We start from the raw sequence: 18,461 nt of genomic DNA, 5'->3' as shown, positions 1-18,461 counted from the left end.
TCGTTTACTCCCACCGCTGATGCGTTAGATGTATGCGTGCTGTATTGGAGACTAGGAGCGAATGGGACACGGTATCACCTCAGCTCAGCTGATGATATTGGGAGGTGGTGTGAAAAGTTCCGACTTGGTCCTGAGACGGTGTGCATTCGAAGCTTATTTTAATGTTGACGACCGAAACGATCCTGCAGGACAGTCTTGTTTGACCTGCCAATGTGCCCGAACAATAAGATCAAATGAGCCAATGATGATGGGGCATGAGATTGATCAGAGTTAGGTACTAAGTTTTTTGGAAAGAGGGTAATACATCTTAACAATATAAGCTTATGGATGTAATTTACAAATTTGCAGACATTTTAAGTCAAACGAATCTTTTGAGATGGTTCAATCGAATCACAAAGCGATTATTTAAGTTAATTAATGAGAAGAGAACAAACATTTTTCTCAGTGTTATAGTCGTTGTCGCTTAAGTTTGGCTCTTATCTAAGGCACCAAATGTTGTCTTTAACTCACATAGTTTTATCTTTCGTGGCAAGTCGACTACCACGAATCTGGTTGAATTTGTGAGCTACTGTACTAGTAAAATAGATGCTGGAGCACAAGTTGATGTACTTTATAAAGACCTTAAAGCAGCATTCGTGTATCTACCTCACGCAATTCTGCTTGCTAAACTAGATAAGCTAGGACTTCCCTGCTTATGAATCACTCGTACGTCAGCAAAATTGATACACACATAACTAAAGAAATAATCAGCAGCTCGAGAATATTTGGCGATATTGGGCCGCTTCTCTTCATCTTATTCGTCAATGATGTCACACTCGCTTTACCTCACGATAGAGCCAGGCAGTTTTTTGGCAAAACTGTTTGCGCCTATACCTAACGGCCTTGCGCCAAGCACAACGGCCTCACTCGAGAAATGCTTCTGTGACGCACTTTGTTCGACGCAGGAGTCCAACCATTTCTACGTACTTCTTAGTCGGCAACACAGTTAATCGACAACGTTATGCCTTCGACCTGGTCGTTCTTCTAGACCCAAGATTGCATTTTAAACAGAAATATTCTTGGCAGGATCACAATAGTCGTCCTCTGTGCTGCGCGGTGCCGTCTTCTAGGCCTTGAGCCTGTTGAGGGTATTCGGTTAGAAGACGCAAGTGCACAGTGCTCTTTTATTGCTGGTCTGCTACATGGCTCTAATGAGTCATTGCTGCATAGCATCGATATGTATGCACCATTCCATCCACTTAGGTCTAAAGACGGGTAATGATTCAAAATTGGTTACATTTTCTATGTCTTATTTATTATTATTATTCATTACATTGTTAAATACTATTTATTAATTTATGAAATACTAATGTCTTACAGACACACATTTTTTTGAAATTTACTATCGAAAAGATATTGAAATCAACGAGCAAATCTTGAATCAGAGTATTCTTTATCATTGATGATTGATATTACTTAAAGTAAACATTTATTAGACATTGTGATTTTGGTTCGAGTTGCTCTTCTCTAAAAAGGAAAGTAACACCAATTCACTCATCGACAAAACGGTCCTCCAAGTGTCTAGCAAATGTTTGCTATTGCACTTTTCGATGCACCTTACCAGCGTCTCTACATACAACCGACTCGAACTCTCCCGTCCTAATGCCTATCGCCAGCGCCAACGAGCAGCAAGCCACCTCTCGGCTCGCATGAACCAACTTCTCGGCTAAACTTCTCGGGCTTTTGCGTACCGTAAACAGGCGCACCAAACAGCTCTGTAGCTCGCACGTCCAATGTGCTCCTCCGCTGCCACCTTGCCAGGCGGACAACAGCGCCGCAATGGTTGTTGCGCACACATTCCTCTCCTAGGCATCGCTCGCTCGCTCGCGCGCTCGGTTTAGCAAGTGGGCTCGGGTTCGTGGCTTTGAGTCGTTCGTTCGGTTCTCTCTTGACGCTCTTGGCGGTTTCGGAGTCGGAGATTTTGCAGCGCACGCCACGCGGGACACGACGGCGGAGATCCCCCACCATCGCCGTTTTTCGTTTGATAGCCGCGGATAGTTGTTGAACCGATCGCGGCACAAGCGACGGCGGCTGCCCGTGTGATCAGTGTACGCAACACAGTCCGTGCGCGCAGAAGGTGATCGTCCCGTTTGCGGACCGTTCGCCACCCGTCTCTCCCTTTTTTTTTTGGTACTACTACGCCGCTCCGCTTTCCGTCGCGTTTTCATCGCCGCGTTTTAGTGATCGTGCAAGTCTTTACAACTGTACGTAAGAAAAGGGGAAGGGCAGCAGAGTGTGTGTATGTGTTTTTCTGTGTTTTTTTTTTTTGCTTTCTTCATATCGTTCCCACTTGCACCAAAAGGGCTCCAATACAACAGCGGACAACGGTTTTGATTACTGGTGATAGTACCTCAGCTGGTCTCCAACACTTGGTGGTTCTTATACACTCCGGGTGAGGTTGGAGGACGTTGGTCCCACACGCGTTTCTCTCTTTCTCTCGCTAAAACGGAAGCTCTCATTTCCGGCTGTAAAAGCGCTCCAGCCGTTCGTACTCCATACGAACTCAACATTGTGTCGCGCTGAAATCAAAAAGGCAAAATCCGGTGACACAACAAACAAAAACAAGTAAAACCAAAATTCCGAAATCCCTTCACACACACACAGATTGGAACTGGCTTTCCAAGCGAAGGCTCGTGCTCGTTGTACCGAAGGTGGTGACGCTGCTGCTGTTGTTGTCTAGTGAAAACGCGAAGAAAGTTGAACAGCTGGGTGTAATGCAAAAACAAAAAACTTCGTAGGAGAAAAGAAAAACAAAGTGCAAGCAAACAAAACAAACCACTTCGATGATTCGGAAAGGAGGAAAGGGAAGGAAAACAACCAAATTGTGGCCGAGGGGCTCGCAGGTGCTGTAAAGTGTAGCTCGCGCTGAAGAAAATTAACATCTCCATTACAACAGTGAGGCGCAAGTGTGTAGAAAAAGATTTGCCTATCCACAAAGCCCAACCAACCAACCAACCAAAGTGTATCCTCCTCTTCGATAGACCTTGCCGTTGCACGCTCGGTGACGTCCTGTGACTAGCCTCTCCAAACGCTGTCAAAACCTTGGTGACAAACCTACCCAAAACCTCGTGTCTCTCTGTTTGTGTGTGTCTCTGCTTGTTTTTAGTTTATTCCTCTTCTTTCTCCTCTTCAGTGGACAAATCGGTTACGTTAATCGGTGTTCCGTTTCGTGCGACCTGTTTTGTGTGTGTGTGTGTGCTCTCCGCGGCGTGTGCTGTTTGTACTTCTTGTCTTTGTCGTAGAAGTAGAGAAGCACGTTGGCCGTACTTATATTTACCCGTAGGTGCCGTACACCTTACTTGGTGCATACCCTTCTTTCCTTGCATCGTACCGCTATTTCCTCGCGTAAGGGTGCTGAAAAAAAAAAACAAAAAAGGGTTAGAAATAAGAGACGAGCAAAGCAAAACAACACTCATCCAACAAATATTGGTTACTGCTGGCTGAAATACAAAGACAGCAGATAGGCTAGTGGGAGCTGTTGCTTTGTACCGGGTTGGGAGATGTTGGGTGCAAGTGTCAAATCTATCACTTTTCCGCAGAGCGCTTTTTGTTGCTGGTGGAAGAGTCATGCTGATAGAAGCTGATCAGAATGATATTTTGTACCTGGAAGGAATGAATTATGCTTTGAAAGCCTTCAGTAGAATTAGTAGAACATTTTTTTCTTACATTACCTGAAGTTGGCAGAAAAATACTAGTAAGGGTACTAAAAGGAGGAGTACAAATTAAACTCACCATCTTCCTCTATCATGATAGGGAAGATGGTTTCCAAATATTTTATATTTCAAAACCCCATATCAATCTTAATTAAAGGGCAAATCTTAGTCGACAAATACTAACTATTACTCGACACTATTTGCCTTAACTATTACTTATTTTATGTTGGTTTTACATTGATACGAGTAGTCAATTTGCTCGTTTTACTTGTTGCTTAAAGGAATCCAACCGATTGAAGTACTAAAAACTAAGGATCTTAGTATACTTAGTTTACTTCGAAAATATTTCAAATTTCAAACAGTGGGATTTTATTCTTTCCTTGGTGTATTCTTTAAGAAAGACTGTTGTTAAGAGTTAAGAGTTGTTAAGATTCTTCCAGGGCAACGACTAATTTACTAAGACACTATATAACAGATTTGTCTCTCTATTTTGAGTTTGTTTCACAATGAATTAACTCGTCAATTTGCCGTTTTGCTTGTTGCCTACAGGAATGTAACCGAATGAAGTAGTAAACACTAAGGATCTTAGTGTACTTAGGAATACTTAGAAAATATTTTAAAATTAAAACATGCAAATGTGGGATTTAGGTCTTGGCGTATTCATCAAGGAAGAATGTTTCCGTTTAAGAGTTGATTAGAAAATGCCCGCCAGAGCATCTTCTAATTTACTAAGATACTATATAACATATTTGTCTCTCTATTTTGTGTTGGTTTCGCATTGTATCGACTTGTCAATTTGTTTGTTTTATTGGTTGGGTAAAGAAAATGCAATCCATTTAAAATATTACATACTAATGAACTTAGTATATTAAGGAATACTTAGACAATATTTCAAATCTCAAACTTGCAAACCTAGAATTTAGTTGTTATTTTGGTGTATTAATCAAAGAAGACTGTTGTTGGTTAAGATGTGATCAGAAAATACGCACCAGGACATCTACTAATCTACTAAGACACTTTATAACATACTTGCTAATATTAATCATCTCACCATCCTAATATAGGATCATTTTCGTGTTCCAAGCGATCCACTAATTGTAGCTGGTGTTCAGAAGTGGGTTTGAACTACCACCCTCCCTTATAAAACCAAGAGTCACCCTCCCCCAAATATACACTAAGACACTATTTTACATAATTTCTACAAGCATCATTTGCAAATGCGAACGCACAAAACTATCTCTAGAAACCAGACCACCCTCCCTTCGGTATCTCTTTCGACAAATCTCGCCGACCGTTTTCAGTCATCTTCCGGTTTTTTTTTTGCGCGGGGAGGTAGCTAGGCTCCAGTGACCATATATATATGTGTGATCGGTTCGTGTTCGTGTGTCCGTGTCCGTGTGTGTAAGCAATGCTGCAGAGAGTTCGGGCCGACAGTGTGTGCGGTCAGTGTTTGCTCTGTTATATTGTTACACCCAAGTGTGCATAACGCCGCCGAAGGAAAAGTGCTTTTCACCTGCACCAATTAGCCCGATTTTTTTTTCTTCTTCTGCTGAGGCCTCCAGTTTTCCCATTGTCCCCCTCTCGTGCACAAGCGTGTGACTGTGTCCGTGTGTGTCCGTGCGCGTGTGTGTGTGTGTGCTTTTGCTGGAAAGCAAAACAACGTTCGGGTTGGCACGATAAATGCCGCGCAGACTGCGCGGAGGAATGGCATGGAATGCAAAAAATAAGCCTCTGGAACTGCCCCGGCCAAGCGTTGCTTAGGAGAGCATAACGCACGAGCGGCAGAGAGGGGCTGCTACTAAGGTTTCCTTCGGTTCGAGACTGTCCAGCGATGATGGTAAGTGATTGGGTTTGGGAAGTTCGTTATTAAATGCTTAAAGTGTTTACCATGATTGGCGTTTGGCGTGGTTTTTTTTTGTTTTGCGTTAACGATGGCACTATTTCTGATAATTAAATTTTCCCTTAAAAAACGGTAAACATCTCTATCGGCAAGGAATGCCATGAGAGCTATTTAGTTGTGCGCGAAGTGGGTGATACAAATATTTTTTTAATTTAATAGCCATGTTTGTAGAGGGAAAAACAATCGAAAGGAATGCTTTTTTTTAATTTGAATATTAATCAACACGGTTTGAAGTTTAGCGGTATTGGCTATTTTACTCGCTTTTCATTCAAAGAGAGGAATCCGTAAGAGCTGCAGAAAGCAGCGAGAAAGGAAAGCTGGATCTGTGCAGCGCTGGAATGCCATTTTTGCTATTTTTCTTCCGTTCCGCTCCGAGAAAACGGAATCGGCCAACAGCTCGCAGAGCCCGCCTGGGATTAAACCCGCGCCTGGAATGTGTGTACACATTGTAAAAGTGTGCGGTCCCATGCGGCTACTTCGGGGCTTGCGGCTACAGGACAGGATGGGCCCACGATCGTCTCCAGCTGCTGGAACCGTGTGGAGGCTGGCTTGAACTCCTTCGGCACGGAAAAAACAAGCTCAGTAGATAGGTCGGTCCAACGCGCGCATAGAAAGCACACCGTGTGCGTTACACGCTGGCGTCAAAATTAGACAACCTATCTCCCCCCACACACACACACTCGGCCGTCGCGCAAACAGATCGAGATGATGCAATCGCAAAACCGTTCGCAAACAGCCGTGCACGGAAAGGAAGCGGCAAGGCGGCTCATTTTCACCCACCCCAAAAAGCACGCAAGAAGAGACGGAGGGGGAGAGCAAGAGTAGGATGTCCCATGTCAAGATTCTCCGTTTTTCCGGACGAAAAACATATCCGGGCCCACGGTATCCGGAAAGCGAGAGAAAGAGCCTAATGCTATAATTAAGCAACAAGACACTCGTCGCGCTCTTTCGCTATTTTTGCCACCCCCCCCCCCCCCCCCCCCCCCGCTCTGCCTCAGTCGGCCAGCTCGCGTCGTTCCCCCGCGTGGGGCCACTCTGTCATGCATAATTAAGGCCGTGTGTCCTCTACCCGCACCGCTTTCGCATCTCACTTCAAACAGGTTAAATTTCTGCGACGCTTGCGCGGGGAGGTTCGTCACTTGTTGCGCGCCCTGGTCGCAGAAGTCGTTTGTTTGTTTGTCCACCGCTCGCGCGCTGGCTGTGGGATATTGCGGGCGGCGCGTATTGTGAGCATAAATATAACCGCCCGTTTGAGGTTCCCATGTGAAAGAGGAAAGGAAGAAACAACAACAGCAGCAGCAGCAGCAGCAGAAAAAGTGCGTCTCTACACGGCCGGGCAGGCAGGGCAAGCAAAAAGGGAGCAAAACAGCACACACAAACAGCAAACCCCACCCCATCAGCCGGCCCAGCGTGGCGTGGCGGACAATGGTCTAATGTCCAACTGCTGTGGTGCTTGAGGTGATGGTCCCTTAAAAGCAAAAAAAAAAAAAAAAAGCAAGACAACGGACGCCGGCATGGCGACTCGAGGAGATTGCAAATTTTGCTGCACGCTGACAGGAGCACATTCAGGCCATATTTGTATCGTGGGAATCGGCTCGTCTTTCTCCCGCGCGGCCGGCGGGTGGCAAAAGAAGTCGTCCGGTCCGCGTTCGGTCGGTGGTTGAGGTGTCCCGTTTTTTTTTGCGCTCCCCTTCGGACAAAACTGATAGTTACCTTTCGGATGCCGGCACGACGCCGCTCTGGGTCCGCTTTGAAGTGCTGCTGCTGGTGCGAGTGTTTCGTTGTGCTATTTTTGTTTTATTTTTTTCGTTACTTCAGTTTTCGGGAGGAGGATGATGCTGATCGGCGCACCATAAATGTATCGCTTTAGAAAGGTGTGCATGCGGGAGACCGGCGGCAGCACCACTGCCAAGTGCGATGATGATATAATCTACTACAATTGCACATGGCGGACCCATTTTGAATGGCTCCCCCATTGAAAGAGCTCCAAGGTTAAGAAAGCAGCATCTCTCTGTAGGTGTGTGCGAGTGGACAAAAAACTGTCACAAAGGAGGTGCCTAGCAGCAGCAAACGATAATATTTGCCCAACCTCTCTCTGTGTTGTTTATTCTGTCACCGTGCAAAGGCGTCACACAATATCTGAGCGGAGGCATCACTGTATCTCTTGTAAGCACATGCCTGGATGACGTAGGAAGGAGCCTACAACCTCCTCTTAGAAAAAAGGCCGTACTGTGTTCCAAAATCGGGCTGAGGCATCTTTTTTTCGCAATCGATGGCACAAGGCTTCTTGAGATGAAACACAGAGAAAAAAAAGAAACGATTACATCAAAAGCCTTTGCGCTACTGATCCTTTCAATCGATGTCGCTCGGGCGGCGGTTCGTCGCCTGGAGCTAATTTTTGGACGAAGCACCTCTCCTATTGAACGCTTTGGCCAGCTTCTCTCCCATTGCAATGGCGCAGTGTCGGTAGTGTGCTATTAATGTATCCTCAATGATGATTGTTGTTGGCAAAGTTCGTCTCTTGCTTCTTTTTCTGTTGGGGTTAGGTTTTAGCAAACGCACACAGTGTACCAGTGTCACTGGAGATATTTCGGCGGGGTCTTATCGCCGAGGGTCAACAGCAACAGCTGTGTACTTGATCTTTTGCGATGCGGCGTAAAAGTTCAAAAATCGAACGGGTTTCGTTTACTGCCAACTTGACTTTTCTAGCAATGTGCTGTGCTGTTGGTGGCTTTAAATATGTGTGATTTTCTGTGTGTGTGTTTGTAAACGAAGACGACGACGACGCAATTTTAATGCCCAACGCAAGTGTAGGAGATTAGCGTGACAAGCGGCAATGTTGTTAGTACAGCGAACGTTGTTAGTACATGCCTCTGCGTGATTTTCGACATCAAAACTCACTGAAACACACACACATACACATTTGAACAAGCTGATCAAAGATCGTACGCTTCGAGATGATCTTCACCATCATCGCACAGTCGGGCAAAACATTTAATTCCATTCGGTCGAGACTTTGGGCCAAGATCTGAAGAAGAGGGAGGACGACACTGCTGTGGGGCGGTCTGTCGGTTCCAATCTTCCGCCCTTGTCCCGTGTCCCGTGTGTACTCATCTCCCAACAGCCCCAAGCCCCAAGAAGATGATGTCGTGATCGGAGAGTGAAGATCACACCGACGACGACGACGACTCCCCCGGCAGCCGAGTTTGGGGCGATCTGTTTGGAGTGATTGGGGGGGTATTGCTTTTGCCCGCGTCGCTTGTTACACTGCGTAACGAGAGCGCGCTCTCCAAGCTCCGCTCGCGTGTGTGGGGGTATGCGCAAGTTGAGCTGCTCATTGAACGCTCAAAACATGGAATAGAAACAACGAAGAAGTAAAATAAAAAAAAATAACCTACGTATAGGTCGGCTAAAAGGGAAACCCTCGACATCAGCCACCACAGACATTCCGATTGCGTAATTGCCTAATGTGTGAATTAGGTTAGTAAAGCGTTTCGCGAGGGGGGAGTTGCCTTCACGGTGCATGGCGGGCATGACGCTGGAAGAGGGAGGGAACTGTGGCATCAATCGAAAAAGCAAATGTCACATTCTACCAGCTATATGTTAGAATGTTTCCATCTCTCCAAGTGAAGATCACCGGCTGCTGGACCGGTTTTTACGGGCCAGAATCGCGCGGTAACTCACGCCGGTGCTGCTGCTAATCGCTAAGATGTCATGAGTCATCTGTCCCCGACCTTGTATATGATAGTGCGAGGAGACCCGAAACCGCTTCGAAGTTTCGAAGTAGAATTGAGATAGACGTTGAGAAATGCAAAGACAGATTATAGAGGGGAATTCAAATCCGTGGCTAAAAATAGCGATCGATGACTTGATCGAAGGAAGGACAGGTCTATCTAAAAAGGGAGTTAATATTTCGGAATATTAAAAAAAAAGAACCACCATGTCCCATCACAGATGCCCGTGCGCTTGTTTGTGGTGCCTGATGGGGTTTTAAAACTCCAACGAAACCAGTCAATCCCCACCTTGGGGGGAGCATCGGGGGAAAAACCTGTTGCCGGGCAAGTTTCGTGCGCGTACATCATGTGCCGTGGAGCCAAATGCGTTCGCGGGTGAAGATGCGCAACAACATTTGGCATTTGGCGCAGAGCAATAGAGAGATTGTGGCTCTCCAACCACTCACATACATACAGCTCTCGTCCGTGTGTGTGTGTGTGTCCATCGACTACCTTGGGTCGGTGTGCCGAGGAAGATCACGACCACCAGTCTAATAGGACGACCCTGTTTGGAAATGAGGCGCTGGGGCTGCGATGGTGGAGACATCTTCGGAGGTGTCTCTCCCCTTCCCGAGGGGTTCCATCTTCAGTGATCGACGATGGCGACGAAGACATTGGCACCTATTGAACCCGGTGGGGGGAGGTTGTAGAAGGTGCAAGGAGAAGTTACTGGTTTTCGATCGTTCTCGATCCACCAACGCACCAATACACCCGAGAGATTGTGGAATTTGAATTTCCACATTTACATAAACGCGCTCCACTACGCGGTGTCTTGAGGTTGAATTGAGCATTGATTTAGTATTGATTAGATGGAATTGTGTGTGTGTGTGTTTGTGCGTACGGATAGTTTGAGTTTCAATACTCGTGAGGAACTCGCTGGATCGATAGACACAACGACATCTTTGAATTCCCCATTAGTACTAAAACGGTTCGCCACATCATGGTAGGCTACCACTGACAGCTACTACAAGACGAGCTGTCAAAGCGTTGTTTACATAGATCTGATCTGCCTTCGGTGACAGTTGCTTGGTGAAAAGTAGCCATTTTTGCAGACATTAAAGCTGCGGCAAGGGTTTATGCGAATAAGTCACACATACACGCGCGCGCAAACCACTATACAATCCGTAACTAAAACCATCCACCCTCCGACCGTCACCACTCCGCCGTCACTATCGATCCAAACAGTGATTTGCAAGCATGCACCCGGGACCACAACACATCTCCCGCCGTCCCGCAGCCGGCTCGGAACGACCTTCAAGCGGCCATTATTGCGTGACATCGAACCCGGGCCTGGGCTTGAGCTCAAAGTGGCCCATTTTTCCCCCGCTGCTTGAATGTGTGTGTTGGTGTGCAAGCGCACCCCCTGGGAGCCACGGTGTAAGCGGTGTCACGCTACCGTTTGACGCCGTTCCAGGATGTTATACAACCCTCGCCCCTCTGTGTGTCTGTTGCTCGTGTTTTTTCACTCATTTTTGCAACCATTGAAGACAAGACGACGACGTCACCTTCCCTCCTCCTTCACCTTCCCGGTGTCGGTAGTGTCTTTCACTTTACACACACACACACAGTGCACACATTTCATTGCACTTTTCCTGCATCGTAGTTTACAACACAAGGAGGAGGAGTAGAAGCTTCCCAACTCCCAAGGCAACACAGATTTGGCTTTAGAGTATTTTGCTCTTTTTTTGTTGTTGGATGAGTTTTTACTTTTCCCATCAAAACCCTTCGTAAAGGGGAACTCCCCCCACCCCTTGCGCAGTGCAAAATTGGCAGACAACAGTGTGGGCCAACTGCGAACATTTCCCGAACTACTTTTACACTACCAGAGGCAGGCACCACACACAGAAGAGGGAGCATACCTGGCAAACACCAACCGGGGCCAATTTTGTTGCCCTGCAGAGCACGAGTATTCATTTCATCCCGGAGCAAGCACCACCGGGAGCGTTGTTTAGTGTCTTGTGTCGCGTCCTCCCGCCGGGTTTTTAACGATGCGCCTGCTCTAGCCGAACTACCAATTTTAAACGGTTTTCTGAAGAAGTCGCGGCAGCGCGGGAAGAGATCACATAACTCCGATGCGTTCGATGCAATTGAAGAGATGCAAGGAGCAATCCATGTAATTCCCACACGGTTTTCGGTCCGGATTCTAGGAAGCCGCTGTGAGAGTGGAGCATTTTCCCTGCTCCTTTTTGGTTTTCTTTGGGACGATCCAACAACGACGGGTGGCATCGGCGGCTTTTACGCAACCGATTTTGGAGTGCATTTTTACAACCCCACTCGGTTAGAGTTTAACGCGCGGGAGGCTTAAACATGCTACACAGTCAGTGTTGTACCGTGGTATAAATACCTTTTTACGCGGTATTAATGTTTTGGAGTTTTGCCAGGTTTTTACCCGGGTAAATATTGGGTATTTTCGAATGCATCGAATTTTGAATGGAATTTTAATTTTTTCCACTTATATTAAAAATATTTCTCGAAAGTTTATATAAAATAGACATTTCCATATTCTTATACGTAGTTTGGGCAAGTAAATGATATATTTACCTAAATGCGCTGCATATATCATGATTCAATAAAATTAACAAATTCTAAAATACTAAATGCACACTAAAAATACGTTTATACTGGTTCTCTTTACAAAAGCCAAGCCGTATTGCTCATGTAAAACAAGGATGTCTTTGGCAACACCTTTTCATATGTAAGTAGAACAAACTTGTTCGATCTGCGGGCCACATTTTTAACAAAATCGTCTTGGCGGGCCACATGAAAATGATGCTCGACTCGATGTAATGATGAACTTTCAACAGATGGTGTATACATATCAACTGACGCTATCCACGAACATTCGTAGAATTTAGATATGGCACCTATGATTCATTGCACGACCCAACGTTCATCAGTAGGTGCGAAGAAGCATAAGCGACTCGGACCCGTTGGTGCGAGTTCAGTTCGGATATTGAACCTACTTTTACCCGACCTAACCCGAACTCGCTGCGCAGGGTTTATGGTGTATTGTACCCTCCAGGTCGTTTAGGGATGGCAACACTAATACAAGTGCTTAGACGCTCTCAGTTAGAAGTAGTAGCACTGATGTTTTTTTATGTTCTTCATTTAAGATATATTCTACAGGAATCATTTAAACTTCGTGCATCCATGCTTGTTAACATATCCACTATTATTTCAAATTTCCTTTGGATGCCGTTCTATCGTAGCCATGTTATAGATACCAATTACGTCCATTATGGGGTTTTACCGGGAAAATACACGTGAATTTGTTTCCCCAAATTTGAAAATACCCTATTTGGTACATCCCTGTACACAGCCGACAGCCGCGTTTTATGTCGCAGGAGCTAGCGCAAGCGTGCGTCGCTCGTCGTGTAAACGGACGCTTTGCTGTTTGATTTAATATTATTAAGCTTTATGGCCCACGAAGCGGTGCAATAAAAATGACAACAAATTTTACACCGGGTGCGAGTGTGTACTGTGAAAAATAAAACACATCATCCTGCGGCAGTAGTGTAGTAAAGCCGTCAACTTATGCCGTCGCTTTATTCCTTTTAAAACCTTCCATGTTGGTCGGTACACTGCCCGTGCAAGCGTTATGGTGCGTTCTTTATGACGCATGCAACGCACCAACGGAACGCTTTGTAAGGCGCTTAAAAATCTTCTCGGTGATTTAAACCCGTTGATGCTTTAACCACCGTGCCACCGGGGTCAATTCCTCGGGGGATCCTTCCTGCATTCGGTGGTGAGTCAGTGTGTTGTGTGCGGCAATTGACGGGTGTAAGTCGATACGCACTTACAATGCGACCCCAGGTGCACAGTGCAGCAGGCAGACGGATTGGATTGTAATGAATATGTTTCCAGCGCTTGCGCCCCGTGCCATAATGGTCGTCGACATAAGTGCCTCTTTGCTCCTCTGGGGGACCTTGTGCGTATTTTGTGCATATCGTTTCGTTTCGTGAAAGAGGAACTGGAACGTATTTTATGGATTAAAATCACTTTTGTTACCGGTGATTTATTTATGCTGTGCTGGGTGGGTGCTTTCAGGGTGGTGCACCTTTACACTATCTTTACCTTGTGGGGAGTGGTTGCTTGTTATTCTGATTTTTTTTCTAAAAGTAGGTCAAAGTGTTGTTAAATTATATCACCTTTAATTGAATGATTGCCTTAACAGTCTGCGAAATGGCTATAATCCGTAGCTCCGTGTGTTTTGCTGGTTCTAAACCCCCTTTCACAACAACACCGCTCCTTAACCTATTTCTCCTTGATAACGACTGTGTGACCCCCCTCCCGGACAGGACCGCTTATTTAGTATTCACAAAATTACGCTTAAATTTAAACTTCTTCCCTCAAGACCACACCCAATCATCCTGCACACGCGTGGTAAGCACTTGCTAGCCGTGCCGATCAATCATGTCAAACCGTGTGGAGCGAGCCCCCCCCCCACCCCAATCGGTACGCCGAAAGAAAGTGCCAATTTGCGTAAATATTATGCGTACAAATTAAAGGGGCACACATCGAAAACGATTGCACACTACTCCACGCAACACAACGCCCAATTCTGCCCGGGCGCGCGCGCGCCAAGCCAAAAAAATGCGTTGGGAATGAATTTTTTAAATCCAAACCATACGAAACCGAAATGACACCGTCGTCCATCCATCCCACATCGGTTTTGGGTTTGATGTTTGCACCTGCTTCTCCTCCACCGCCGCAAATTCTATGGTGCACCATCCCCCCTCGAAGGTGGGAAATTGGAGCCACCGGATTGGGAATTGTTTTGCCCAGGCCGGTTGCGCGCGCTGGTGCGCCTGGCGGTGGTGGTACCGTTTTATGTGGTGCAGCAGCAGCAGTTTGTGGAGCAGCGGCAGCTGCAACACACCGGCGCTTATGTAAGCCGTCCCGCCGCACACCACCAGGCAAAGAAGAAGGCAAACAGATGCAAACCAAAACCATGTCTCTCAGTGCCATGTCATGTGAAAGTGACAGCATAGAGAGCGGTGCTGGTGGTGGTTTTGCCGGCAAGAGGGAGAAATTATTGCGCATAGAGACACACACACACACAAGCACACACACAAGCACACAGACAGGTACAATTCTGCTTCGATTATGCTGCCAGTTTATATTGGGGCTGTCCAAGGCAGCAAGTGCACATCGCCAAGCCTAATTGGAGCGTACGATTTTCTCCGCACAACCGTCGATCAATTAAACCTTCCACCAACCTGCTCTAATACAGGCCAGCTGCTGGTGGTGGTGGTGTTTGAGGTGGAGGGGCAAAAGGGTTTGTTTTGAGGTGTCTGCTTTGCGTAAGATCGGAACCTTTTATGCGCACTATCTTTGGGCTAAATCTTCGATTTGCTGATAAGAGCAAACCAAAACCCTCCCACCTGAACCTTCTAGTTGCGTTTCACACGCAGTACAAAACGGTGCCTCTAAAACCATCATCAATCTTGTTTTTTTGTTTTGTTCTCTCTCTCTCTTTTTGGTGGATCGGTGATCGCATTCGCAATCTGCATACTAATTATGCTAAGACCCTTCTTACAGTTTGCTAGACCTATTGACCTATATCCTATACGTATGCTAGTGTGTTTGTGTATGTCAGCTAACGATGATGCCGGCCTGTGTATCGTGAAGTGCTGCTACTACCGCTGCTGCTTCAGCTAATCGATCTCCGCAATCTAATCTCTGAGGTGGCATCTGCCGCACCGCACGCATTTTCCTTGACCATCCGAGAACCATGCCAGTCTGCAAAATGGATGAGAAATGAGTTACGCTTGACCTTAATGGGGGGAATGGTTACGCATTTTCGTTAACAAGAAGAGGCTGATGGCTGAAGGTTTTTCCATCGTAAAACGGCAATACTTACCCCCGGGGGTGTTGTTGCTGTATGGGAAAGACCTAGCATACAAAGTTGCTCTAAAGATGTTTTTTTGTGTGTTGACACCCGCTGTTCGTGTTGTGTCGGAAGTGCTGCAAGTTTGAAAAAGCAGGGAAAGTGGTGGTGCACTTAACGTAATGTACCGATTGATTTGAAAGGGTACAGCGATACAGCACGCCCTGTGCCAATACAGCTCAGTGTGTGTTTGCTTGCGGTACACTACCTTGATAATGGATTGATAACAACTCCTCCACCGTCTAGCTCCTACTACTGCACAACACTTTGTTCGCTCGCGGTGAAAGACTCCCCGGCGGAACTGTTTGCCAGTATCGCAAGCATACGGTTGACGGTCGCCGGTTCGGTGTGGTTCTGTGTCAGCCAGGCTATGCCAACGATCATGCCAAACACTGCGCCGAACAGAATCACCAGCAGCCCGAGCAGCGGTATCAGCACACAGCACAGACTGCAAACGAAAACCCGAAAAAAAACATTATTTGCGCTATTCTCACACAACGACATTGCTTACCTTCCAACACAGCAGATCGGTGTGTTGTAGCACGAGGCACAACAGTAGCAACACGACTTGACGCACTCTCCCATCGGACTGCCGGTGCTGTTCGGTTCGATTCTACCCGCAAAATCATTCCTTCCATCCGCGGCCCTAAAAAAGAATCGCCTAAAACTCTCACTCGTTCACTAGCAGCATCGAGTCGCTCTAGCTGCGCACAAACACACACTGTGCACTAAACGTCAAACGGTCTGTGTGACTGGCGGCCTACTGCAATTTGGAACGTGCGACGCGCAATGCTAACGCGCTCTGTTTACCTTCTTATCGCCTTGATAACGCACACATTGCTCTACTCCGATGTGATGAAACCGTTACCATCCCCAACCTCCAGGGTTGTGCTTCTGTATGTGTGTGTGTGTGTGTGTGTGTGTGTTTTTGATTAGAATCCCGTCAGCTGGTGCTGCTGCTGGTACATGCGAGGGGAGGCTTCTTGGAGCACCGTGTGCGTCTGTCCACAGTGTTTTGTTTTGTAAACATACACACACACATCTGGTTCTGGCTTTGTAATTAGCTCACTTTTCGGTGCATTCCGTCCATTTAGGTGTGTACTCCACACGGTTGTGGTGTGATCAGCGGAAGAGGAAGGTAGAGCACAAGAGAGGCGAGAGGTGTATCATCTTTCGGTAGAATGATGTACGTCCTGAAGTACCTTGTTAGGAAGCGTCGTGATGCACACACTTTTTTCTTATTGTAGTTGCCGCTTTTTACCGCTTTCAAGAGGAAACGTGCAGCGTCACGTGACAATTAGGAGAAGCTTTTGTGAAGTGGCTGTTGTCAGCGCGCAGACACTAGAGAACGTGTGTTAGCAATTCAAAGGGTTGCGGGTTAAGGCGGGTCATGTATGGGGGATTAGTGTTTAAATGTGTTTCTCTTCCTGATACAATAATACAGAAAAATAATTATGTAGTATTTAATTAACTTAAATTGTTACAACGTTTATGAACATGTTGTGTTAGTAGAACTCAGTAGTGTTTAGACACCAAAGAACGTATTTTGTACAAACAAATGTATAAATAAAATTGCAATCATTCCAGCATAGGTATTGGAACTTTATTAAGTAAACAAAACAAACAATAATCAAAATTAGTTTTAATTGATTAGTTTACTTACTTACTTAATCACTTATCCGGCGCTACAGCCGCTTTGTGATTTTGGTCTACCTCAGGAGTGCCCAAACCCGTTGACGGTCTCGCGCCTTCCTCTGCCAATCCGTACCACGCCTCCTTTATCCTTGTGGACGGCCTAAAAAGACTTACTACAAAAACACTAGAGATAACCGTAAAGCTCAGATAGCACGTCGTTATAACGACTCCTCCACTGTTCTTCGACACATACGGGGCCCACTTGGCCTTCTGAGCATCTTCCTCTCACACGTGGCTAAGAGGGTTTCGGACAGTGTCCATGTCTCAGAAGCGTATGTGAGTACCGGTACTATATAGGTACTATATAGTCCCAGCTTCGTCCGTCGCGACAGGTTCTTTGAGGTGAACTGATTTTTCAGGCTGTATAATGACCGGTTGGTAGCCAGCATCCTTGCGCGCAACTCAGCTTCCATGCTGTTGTCGTTGCTGACCTTTGACCCGAGATAGGTGAATTCTGGTACGACTTCAACAGTACGTTCACCTATCTGTACGTCACACCTGCGTAAGTTTGGATTTACAGGGTTTTCGAGGATTATATAGACATGTTCAGCGAGTTGTAGATTCGCTCAGGCATATAATAGACTCTTTCAGCGAGATATAGAATTGTTCGGAAATAGGTGACATGTTCGGTTATACTTGTAGCGACCTCGGTCGCGTTACTCGTGCAGACGTAGCCTAAGCATTGTGTGAGAGGCGAAATGCGTGAGAGGATCGAGATGCGTGAGAAGACCAGGTCGAGAGGATGCAGGGAGATAAGAGATCCAAGTGGCAGGATTGATGCAACGTAGCCTAAGCATTGTGTGAGAGGCGAAATGCGTGAGAGGATCGAGATGCGTGAGAAGACCAGGTCGAGAGGATGCAGGGAGATAAGAGATCCAAGTGGCAGGATTGATGCAACGTAGCCTAAGCATTGTGTGAGAGGCGAAATGCGTGAGAGGATCGAGATGCGTGGGAAGACAAGGAGATAAGAGATCGAGATGATGCAAGGAGATAAGAGATCAAAGTGGCAGAATAGATTAGAGCTTCGTAGAGTAAGGTTTGGGAGTAGTGTCGTCGGAAGATAGAATAAAGAGTACGGAGTAGAAGGCTCTACATGTGGTGACAGCGGAAAAAAAAGGTTGCGTTGGGACGCCATTTCTGGCTGGTGTTAAAAAAATTAGTTTTTGTGCGTAATTGTGGTAAAAAAGTTTCAGTTTCAATGTTATTTAAGTTTATTTATTAAATTTATGTTTGTGCCTAGAACGGTATTTAGGTCGGTAAGTAAATGTCCGTATAAAACGTGAAGTCGTTAAATTATGGTGTAGTTGTGTGGGTGTATGAGTGTGATTCGCTTTAGTTCATAGATAATGGCCTGACCGTATTGCTTGTGTATGCGTGTAATAGTGAATACAGTGTAAAAAAAAAAAAAAAAAAAAAAGAATTAGTGTTTGCTAGGCGTCTTACTTACTTAATTTATTTATTTATTTATTTATATATATTTTTTTAAATTATTTATTTATAGTAGATTAATT

At 45.9% G+C, this 18,461-nt stretch overlaps 1 protein-coding gene and 1 long non-coding RNA gene across 6 annotated transcripts in view; one reads left to right on the top strand and one right to left on the bottom strand.

Moving 5' to 3' along the window:
• The first annotated feature begins 1,933 nt into the window (after nt 1-1,933).
• The window catches only part of LOC120955777 (transcription factor SPT20 homolog), a 93,158-nt gene continuing 76,630 nt past the window's right edge, over nt 1,934-18,461 (top strand). For 3 of the 5 annotated variants that reach the window (XM_040376914.2, XM_040376916.2, XM_040376912.2), the window contains exon 1: nt 1,934-2,243. The gene's annotated coding sequence lies outside the window, so the exon portion shown is untranslated. Of the gene's footprint in view, nt 2,244-2,308; nt 2,432-18,461 lie in introns of those variants that run through there. The other 2 variants (XM_040376917.2, XM_040376913.2) reach the window with 2 other exon arrangements.
• LOC120955782 (uncharacterized) lies at nt 11,878-16,415 on the bottom strand. Its single transcript, XR_007452604.1, has 4 exons — nt 15,767-16,415; nt 15,464-15,703; nt 15,229-15,332; nt 11,878-15,107 (listed from the first exon to the last, which is right to left on the bottom strand). It is a non-coding gene; the product is annotated as an uncharacterized LOC120955782 (long non-coding RNA).

The sequence above is a fragment of the Anopheles coluzzii genome, chromosome 3 (genome assembly GCF_943734685.1).
Source record: "Anopheles coluzzii chromosome 3, AcolN3, whole genome shotgun sequence".
In the NCBI taxonomy this organism is placed as follows: domain Eukaryota; kingdom Metazoa; phylum Arthropoda; class Insecta; order Diptera; family Culicidae; genus Anopheles; species Anopheles coluzzii.
Note: the sequence above shows the minus strand (reverse complement) of the source record. Positions and strands in the feature narration are given on the sequence as shown.